The sequence below is a fragment of the Gavialis gangeticus genome, unplaced genomic scaffold (assembly GCF_001723915.1).
Source record: "Gavialis gangeticus isolate Ggan-Ray unplaced genomic scaffold, GavGan_comp1, whole genome shotgun sequence".
Classification (NCBI taxonomy): domain Eukaryota; kingdom Metazoa; phylum Chordata; order Crocodylia; family Gavialidae; genus Gavialis; species Gavialis gangeticus.
In genome coordinates, this window is record NW_017728995.1 from 32,210,070 (window position 1) to 32,219,633 (window position 9,564).

Here is a 9,564-nt window from a genome sequence, read left to right on the forward strand (position 1 = left end):
GCAGGTTTTTCCTCCCTAGGTGGAAAAACCTGCAGGTTGACCAGGTTCAGGTCCCACAGTCTCTCATTGTACGGCCTACCCTGTTGTCCCCTGATCATGCGGGTGACCCTCCTCTGGACCCTCTCCATGCTGTCCACATCCCTCGTGCAGTGGGGTGCCCAGAACTGGACGCAGTACTCCAGCTGCAGGCTGACCAGTGTCCAGCATTGGGGAGTCCCTGTTCTCCCGAGCACTGCCAGGAGTGACCAGGAATAATGGTCACAAGCTGGCAGATGGGAGATTCAGACTAGACATCAGGAGGCACGACTTCACTGTCAGGGCGGCTAGGATCTGGAACCAACTTCCAGATGTGGCCACAGCCCATGGAACCAACTTCCTGCCCTGGGGGTCTTCAAAAGGAGGCTAAATAGACACCTTGCCAGGGTCATTTGACCCCAGTACTCTTTCTTGTCCATGGCAGGGAGTTGGATTCAATGATCTGCTCAGGTCCCTTCTGACCCGACCAACTATGAAACGATGAAACTCCCTGCAGGGGGGTTGCAAAGAGGATGGAGCTGGACTGGTCTTAGTGGGGGCAGATGACAGGGCAAGGAGCAATGGGCTCAAATTGCAGCAAGGGAAGTTGAGGTTGGATATTAGGAAAAACTTTCTCACCAGGAAGGTGGTGAAGCACTGGAACAGGCTCCCCAGAGAGGTGCTGGAGTCTCCATCCTTGGAGGTGTTGAAGACCCAGGTAGACAAAGCCTTGGCTGGGATGATGGAGCTGGGGCTGGTCCAGCTTTGGGCAGGGGGTTGGACTGGATGTGACCTCCTGACATCCCTTCCAGCCCTTATTGTCTATAATTCTAATATGAGCAGCAAATGGATACACTGCTAAGGTTTTCCTGAGTGGCCCCTCCTGTGTACGGAGGAAGCTCCGTGCCTTCTCCCAGACCTTCTGGAACCAGCTCGAATTTGGGAGATCCATCTAGGCAAGAGCTTCCCATTCTGCTACTCGGCAGTGACCCTCTCCTTCTTTCCAGCATGCCATCGCATCAGAGATCCTTTGGTTGTTGGCAGTAAATGGGAAACATTCCTGGTAAGGCAGTAGAGCAGGAGTCCAATAAGAGAATGCATCATCGTTACCACTCAACGCTCACAAACAATAGGACCTGTCCTTGACGGATTCCATGCAGCAAAGTTATACAGCTTTGCTTGCTTAAAAGCTGTCTGTAAGGAAGTCTCTGAACCTCGGATATCTTAAGAGACTTGCAAAGACTCTGGGAGGACGAGCTTTAGGCAGGCTCTTCTCTGTCCCTGTGAAGGGTAGGGTTCCCCTGCACAGGAGGCAGAACTTTCCAAGAAGGACTCAGGAGTGAACTTCTGCAGAAGCCAGACTCCCTTCTAGTCCTCACCACTCTCTGCTTATTTGACTGCACCTTCCCTTCCCACCCTCCCCTGAAAAACCTTATTGCAACGTGTATATTAAAAAAAAAAGCCACAAGGCTATAACACTTCAAAAACAAGACACACCACTGCACACGCTTCCCCCCAAGGAGAGCCTGACAGAGCAAACAACATGTGACAGATCTTAGTCATGTTGCTGAATGGACGGCTGGGGGTTGCTCAGATGAGCAGGGGATGAGAAGCTGAATGGAAGAGAAATGCTAGGTTAGGTGCTCTGGCAAAGCACTTGGCTCCCAGGGGGCTCCAGGCATTTAGCTTTAGCTACCTTGGGTTGCTTGCCAAAGTTGGAGTGTCAGTGGGGCAGGGACTGTGTTTTTGTTCTGTGTTGGTGCCGTGAACACAGCACCATGGGGTCCCCATCCATGGCTGGGTCTCCTGGGTGCTCTGGTAATATAAATGACACATAATCATGGCTAATAATTAATAGCTTTGCTAGCTGCCAACTGCCACCAAGCTTTTGGAAAAGGGAAACATAAGAAATGCATCCTCCTGTTTCTCCAGTCTCAAGTCTGGTGCAAAAAGAGGGTAATTAGATGTCTTTGAGTGCCTTTGTGTTTGCACACAATGAATCCATGGACATGACACTTGAATTCCCAGTAAGCCAAACTAAACTACGTCCGAGTTTTACTTTAGTGCACAAGTAAGACTTTTAAAGCATCAGGAAATCCTGCTCGTGCAAACAGACATGTAGTTGCAGCTCATGAAAGGGCAAAAATTGTGGTGTGTACATGAGCCCAAAACTGTATGAGGAAACAATTGTCTTTTCAGACCTCGGTTTGTGTGCATTGGCTACAGCATGGATGTGTGGCCGCAGCCCATGGATTAGACTCGTGTCTACCACTTAAAAGGACCTGGTCCTTGAGCCGTGGGACACAGGCGTTGAACTGATGAGTGACTGCAGCATGGGTTGAGACATGCTATGATCGATGAACATGGGTGGAAGGGCCTTAAAAGGGGAACATGTTATTGCATGATTTCTGCAGGGGTAATGTAACAATGGGGTATCTCTAACTGCTAAAAGAAATCAGTACATTGTTAGGCCACCCTGACATATTTGAGTCACTCTGTGGCAGTGGGGATAGAAAAATAGTTCATTACTTGGGTGGGTTTTCATTTAGCAAGCACACAAGTAATGCAGCAAATAGAGAAGGGGGAGGTGGTATTATTCTGAAATAGGGAGATAGTCACTGGTGCGCAAGGCAAAAATAGTACGAGGACTTGGAGTAACTACTATGTAAGTAGCCTTTCAATAGCTTTGGTGTCAGCTGCAGGGAGTCTAAAAGATCCAGCAGGACAGGAAGAGCCATTCAGCAATGCTGCTATATCCACCCTGTGCAAACTATGGGAAACCAAAGCCATAACCATGGACTGAGACTGGGGAACCGGGATCTCTGTGATGGAGCAGTGATGGTACTGGAGGCTGACAGCATTTGCTGATTGGAATATGCTAACGTTGGTGGGATGTACTGCATTGTGGGGGGATCGTAGCACGGCTATGTGGCATTATAAATCAACCACTAAGAAACACTCATCGCTCGAGAAGTGTAGTTACACTTTTGAAAGCTTTGGGTTGCTTTTGTAGAGCGCAGCCCCAACATTTGTAAAACAAACAGGGCTAAGAGGCCAGGTGACATCTCTGATAGCCAGCAGCATTGCTTTGGATGCACCCAGAATTTTAAAAGAGATTTCACACTTATTGAGAATTGCCTATGACTAACATTATTATTCATCATCTCAGTAGTCCTCAGTGCTATAGGAGGCACAAACATAGTTCTTGCCCGGGGAAGCTCAGGAGAAAGAGTATCGTAAAGACTAAATAGATGAGGTTTCCTGGGGGAATAACGCAAGTGTTTTAACGCAAGGTTTTCTCTAAGACCTTCATGTCGCAGAATTTTTAACACAAGGTTTTCTCTAAGACCTTCTGTGATATTAAGGTTATACAGCTATATTTTCCATAATATTTCGGCAACCAATGGTTGTCCATAGCAACCTCGCTGCGTTTAGACTCTTTTAGGTTGATAAGTGTAAGTGGGCTTGAAATTCTGCGTCTTATTGATTCCTCCTAAGAGACAACAAATAGACTGGTACGAACTGCTTCCCTAATGAATGTCCTGTTCCAATCCTTGCCTTGGGTATTACGGCTAAAAAAAAATCTGTTTATCAGAAATTTTCCGAAAGGGCGTCGAAGGCGTGATCTTTCTGCAAGTCTCAATCTACAGGCAGAAACCAGGCCTCGGTCGGACTGATGATATGTTTGCAGTGATTTCTGTTCCTGAACAGTTTGCTTAACTTTTATGCACGTGCTTAGCACCATTCAAGCCAGCGGCCTTCACGTTTGTGCTTTGGAAGATCGGGACGAGAACGCTGAGTCTTGCGAAGGATGGGTCCCTTGCTAAGTGTGCAAAAATCTGAGCATTACACAACACAGCGCTGGGTTGTGTTGTGAAACCAGGGGCAAGAATAGAGCAGCGTCTTGGTTGTGATAGGTATGGGCGCGAAGTAGGAAACAACCGAGAGAAAGGAAGAAACTAGCAGTGTAAATGGTCCGAAGGAACAGCCAGAAGCAACTTTCTTCTGGTGATTGAACAAGTTGACTTGGCAAAGCAAGGCAAGCTCCTGCCCTACCCTGCAGAGCCGCCCAGCTTCTTCCCGTGAAATTTAGGTCCAGGTTGTGCATGTGGATGTCGCCATACGTGTCTGTCTGTAGCCTCGCCGAGAGGAGGCTCACGCGAGGGTGCATGACCTTGTGTCTTAAGGCACCGGGCGGGGGACCTGCTTTTGTCACAGACCATCCCGAGCCATGTCACTGATCCTCAGAAGCAGGAATGCTTCTCCTGCCTTTGTCTAAGGCAGCACTTCTCAACCTTTTCAGACTTGAGGTAAACCTCCAGAGATTTGAGGCCCGTCCCCCTTGATAGGCTCAGGGCCCCACCTGGGGCAGTGTCAGATTTTAGCTTTGGCTCTTTTTTTTTGACCACAGAAAAATATAACAATTCTTCAGTTGTACAGAACTCAGAAAGACCCCAACGGGTCAGAAAGTTTTTAACACCATGACTTCTTCGAAATCTCTGGGTTGATCTTGTGAACCACTGCACCCCTGCAAAGGGGTATCAAGGCACCTGTGCATGGCTGAGAATCGCGGGTCTGAGGGGACTGTGAATTTTGGGGAGAGTGGGACGATCCCTGAATGAGTGCGGACAGGACATAGTGCCACAGGACCCTGCTCTAGGCAGGGCGCCGCTGTCAATATACATGCGGATGAGAGGTGCTGGTAGAGAGGGGATGTTGCGTGGCAGGATCTGTGCTGGAAATCTGAGCATGGAGCCAAAGGCCAGGAAGGGTGAGAGACTGAGCTGCTCAACAGGTCCCGGGCAGGGCTTTGGAAATGGGGAAGGTTTTGCTGCCTGCTCTGTGGCCGGGAGAGCCAGACCTTGGCCTGCAGAAGGGTCAGCCTGGCACCTGCCACCTGTATGATAATCATCTCGTGGGGCCAGAGCAGCACGTGAATAGGCAGAAACAAAACCTTAATGTGGGGGCCAGTTTCCCTGTTACGCTTGCTGTTTGCTGCCTTCCCACGAAAACAGGGGCAGAGCACTGGGACTGGATGCTCTCGCACACACGAATGCGACCTCCTTGGCCTCGGCTAGGGGATAGCCTGGATGCCGGGGAAGCTCCTTCCAACCCGCTGCAGAGGTTACGACCTGGCCTTCCTCACTGTTTGGTGACCCATTGCCCCCTGTACTGGTGTCCTCTGCTCTTGTCCCAGCACGGAGCCGAATAATAGACCCGCAAGAGCCACCAAGCTGGGACGAAGGCAGCATTTGCACACGGGGAAGCCGGGTGCCGCAGCGCTACGGCCTCCCCAGCGCTTCCCCTGCTTGCCCAATGCTAGCTCAGGGCTTGAGTCTAGGCTTTCAGCCAGGCCACTTGACCCCGGGAGACTCCTGATTGAGCCAGCTGGAGCTCCTTTCCCTTCCTCTTAGGACGAGGATGAAGATGGGCTCCAGCTGGTTGCCACCCCAGCTTCATCTGCCCCTTCCCTTCTCCTGCCTTTGCTGCAACCATCTCACCAGCGCGCATCCCAGGTTGTAGGTAGGTGTTTTTATTGCTTTGTTTCTTGCTCCATCTGGATTTGCTGAGGCTGAGGAGGGAGCGGAGGCTAGTGATGAAGCATGCATCCCGGCCTGGGACCAAGCGGCTCTTTCTGCTCTGGGATCTTGGTGTACCTGGGGAGCCTGCTGCTGCACTTTCCTGGGGGCTTTGCAGGTAGCCGGCTGGGGGGCTTCATGCTGCTGGGGCCCCGTCGCTGGTGGGGGGGTTTCCGCATGTCTGAGGGAGGAGACAGCCCTACCTCCCATCTCTGAGGGGGCAGCGCGTGTGGTCTGCTTTCCTTCTCCACCTGGATCATCGCTAAGCCTTGCTTGATGTAGCTGCGGGAGAAGAGGGAAAGGCTCTGCAGGAAGGGCTCCAGGTTGGCCTCGGGGCACTGCCGCTTGTACTCGTACAGCTCCTCCAGGCCCTCCCGGGTGCTCTCCTTGGAGCCAATCTTCTGGAAGATCCCCTCCAAGACATCCTCGATTTTGCCCCGGGCAGCCGCATGGGCGTCCCCATTCCCCACCCCCGGATCCGGCTCGCTCGGCGCCTGCTCGGCAAGGGGCTCAGTTGCCTTCCTCAGGTGGGCCTCCAGCTCCGATTCAGCCTTGTTCCCAATCAGCGTGAGGTGGTCCAGGGTCTCAGCTCCCTTCAGCTTGCACAGGGTGTGCAGCAGCGTCTTCAGGGCTTGCAGGGGCAGCTTGCTGGCGCGCTGCTTCAGCGTCGTGGTGGGGAAGGCCCGCAGGAAGGTGTGCAGGTCCAGCAGCACGTGGTCCAGGTGGAGGCTGCCGAGGGTGCGCGGCAGGAGCCGGGTGATCCTCCACAAGCACTTGGCCACCAGGTCAGGGAGCTGCGGGGTGCCGGCTGCAGATGCCAGGCTCTCCCGGAGCAGGGTGAGCACGGCCGTGAAGGCTCGGGTCTGGTCCGACATCTCCAGCACCTTCTTCAGGAGGAGGTTGAGGGACTGGGTGACCTCCTGCTCCTCCTCTGGGGCCTCCATTTGGGAACCCAGCAGGAAGGCGATGAGGCGGCGCAGCAGGTCTGTCAGCGCTGCCACTGAGGCCTCGTGAGCCAGGCTTTCCCTCCGGAAGAGCGACAGCAGGTTGCTGAGGATGCTGCGGTACAGCCGGGTGATGGGGTACCTGCCCGGACCAAGCTCTTTCTTGGGTCCCTGGAGGCTGTGGATGAATTGGAGCTGCCAGAGGGTGGCTTCAAGGAACTGGTTGACATGGCCCTGCATGGTTCCCGCCCTGTCTGGCTGCCCCAGGATCCCATCCATCTGTATCAGAGCCTGGAGGCTGGTGTTGACATCGCTGCTGGCGACGTGGTAGATGACGAGGTCGATGGGGTTGGCCGTGTCACGCTGCACGCTCTCAGTGGGCAAGGGGACCGCTTGGGCTTGTGAGTCGGGGATGCCATCCAGCTCAGGGATCTCTCCCTGCACCATGCCAGGCACATCCTCTGACCCATCTGCATCCAGCTGCGAAGCCTGAGGAGCTGGAGGCTCCCCCTCCAAGCCCATGCCCATGCCAAGGGTGTGACTGGGTTCAAAGGGCAGGGTCTCTTCTGCCCCCGTGCCGACATGGGGGCTTGATCTCGGACCTGGCGAACGGTTCCCTCTGGCCAGCTGAGCCGGGGAGTCCACTGCCCCATTCGCTCTCGGGGTCAGGCGCCCCTGCAACAGCTTCATCTGTTTCTCCGAAAGCGTCCCAATCAGCTTGAACACCTCGTCCCCATGGACGTGGCTCGCGGTCATGATGACATTGCAAGCGGCCTGGCGGACAGCGTGATTTTGGGCTCTGAGGAGGGCAGCGATCATCCTTAAGGCTTTGCCTGGGTGGGGCTGGCACACGTAGATGCCATAAGCCCCCACTAAATAGTCAAGCTCTTCCAGGCATCTCGCCTGCTGCTGGGCGCTCTTGGACTTGGCCCCTTCCAGGATGAAGCTGGCGATCTTGCTGGCTGGGTAGACCAAGCACAGGCTCTTCAGAATGGCGTGCATTTCCTTGAAGATGGCCTCCTGCGACTCCCCCATCTTCAGGACAAGGTACGGGAGGAAGGCACCTCCCTCGTTCTCCGTCAGCTGGTACTTCTCCCGGCTCAGCAAGGCGAAGAGCCGCCCGAGGTACTCCAGGCTCTTGGTCAGGACCCACGTGTTGGAGTCGAAGAACCTCAGGGTGAGCCACTTCAGGATCAGGTCCAGGCAGCTAATCACCGCGTCCTTCTCCCTCTCCAGGTGCTTGACCATGATGGCCAAGGCCTTGATGTGGTGCTGGAAGCTGGAGTGGAACATCTCCTCCTGGAGGCAGCTGGACACACAGCCGCCCATCTGGGCCTTCAGCTGCTCCACGTACTCACTGCTGGGTGCCGGGAAATCCCACCTCAGCACCTTGCGGCCCCTCTCATCCTTCACCCTCTGCTCCTTGCCTTCGGGGACGAGGATGAAGACAGGCCCCAACTGGCTGTCACCCTCCTTCAAGTCCGGCTTCACCCACCCCTTCTCGTCTGCCACGCCTTGGGTCGTCGACCCTGCTGTTTTGGCAGTTTTCTGGTCCCCGGGGCTGCTGGATGCGTGGTCTCGAGCTGGGCAGACTGGCGTTGAGGGAGGCGTGGTGGGGCTTGAGTCTGAGGCAGCCCCAGCTGCAACCCTTGGCAGGTCGGAGAGGGATTGAGAAGGTATGCAAGGTTTGGTTGTGGCTTTCTTCAGCTCGGTCAGCACGAGGTGCTTCTCCCTCGGCTTCAGCGTGCTGGTGGCCTCAGCCATTTTCTCTGTCCCCAGGTGCATGATGAAAAAAGGCAGGGCTCCCCGGGCGGCCGCTCTCACGCCTTCATTCCAGTCCTCCAGGCAGGCAAAGAGGCGAGGGACGCATGCCAGCAGCAGCTCTGAGGGGGCAGAGCCGAGCCCAGGTGTCTTCTCTGATGGCTCCTGCTTTGCAAGGGGGTTTTCCTTTCGCATCCCCTCCAAAAAGTCCTCCCCATCCAGCCACTCCTGCAGGCTGGTCTGCTCGGCCCAGGCGTTCACAGCCCCCAAGGCGGCAGCTCTCACGTGGCCCTGGCTGCGCCAGAGCGTGGCAAAGAGAGGGGCACCCAGCTCCTTCACGTGCTGCTTGAGGCCGGGGCCTGCAGCCGTGGCCAGCTGCCGGAGGACGTGCAGGGTCTTCTCCACCACAGCGGGGTCGGCGTCATGCAGACAGGCCCTGAGGGCAGCCGGGAGCTCGCCGAGGCTGGGGTGGATGGTCCCAGCCGTGAGAAGGAAGCCTGCTACCTCATCCAGCCCTTCCTTCCGCAGCTTCCCATCCCACATTTTCTGCACCAGCTCGGAGGGGATCCTAGCATGGGCGTCTACTGCCTCGGCCTTGCCGCAGTCCCCCGCGTCCCCTCCCGTGCCGGGCTGGGAGCCGCTGCGGGTTGGAGCCGGCGGGCTCTGCCCTTGCACCTTCTGCAGCTCTGCATCAATCAGCGAGAGCAGGGGCGGCTTCTCCCCCTCGAACAGGGCCCGCACAGGGGCCCCTACGTAGAGGGAGATGACCCCCAGCAAGGTAAGGGCGGAGGCCCGTACATCCGGATGGACGGCAGCGAGGGCCGCCTTGATGGTACCAGCCAGGGTTTCGACTTCCATCCCTGCGAAACCGAACTCCAGAATGGCATTTGCCAGCCAGCTCAGGGCTTCAGCCTGCATCCGGGGATCCTCCTGCGAGAAGGCCAAATCCACGACCTGCCCTGCCGTCCAGGGCAGGGAGCACGCCTCAGCCACTGCCGTCGCAGCACTCTTCGCCTCGGGGCCACATATCACGTCTCCCAGCTGGTCCACGAGGCCGCCCAGGACGATGTGGGCGGATGCCCTGGAGAAGTTGCCCCTCTGGGCGATGAGGGCGACGAGGTGAAGCTTTTTTCTCATCACCTGCAGCTTGGTTTCCTTCCACCCGGGCTCCTTCACCAGCAGCCTCACCAGGGCTTGGCAGGGCACAGTGCTTCTCTCCATCTCCTCCACGGCCTTCTCAAAGGCCTCCAGGCTGGACAACCTCT

At 55.7% G+C, this 9,564-nt stretch overlaps 1 pseudogene; it reads right to left on the reverse strand.

Moving 5' to 3' along the window:
- Window positions 1-5,536: 5,536 nt before the first annotated feature.
- LOC109287770 overlaps window positions 5,537-9,564 on the reverse strand; it is a 9,202-nt pseudogene continuing 5,174 nt past the window's right edge.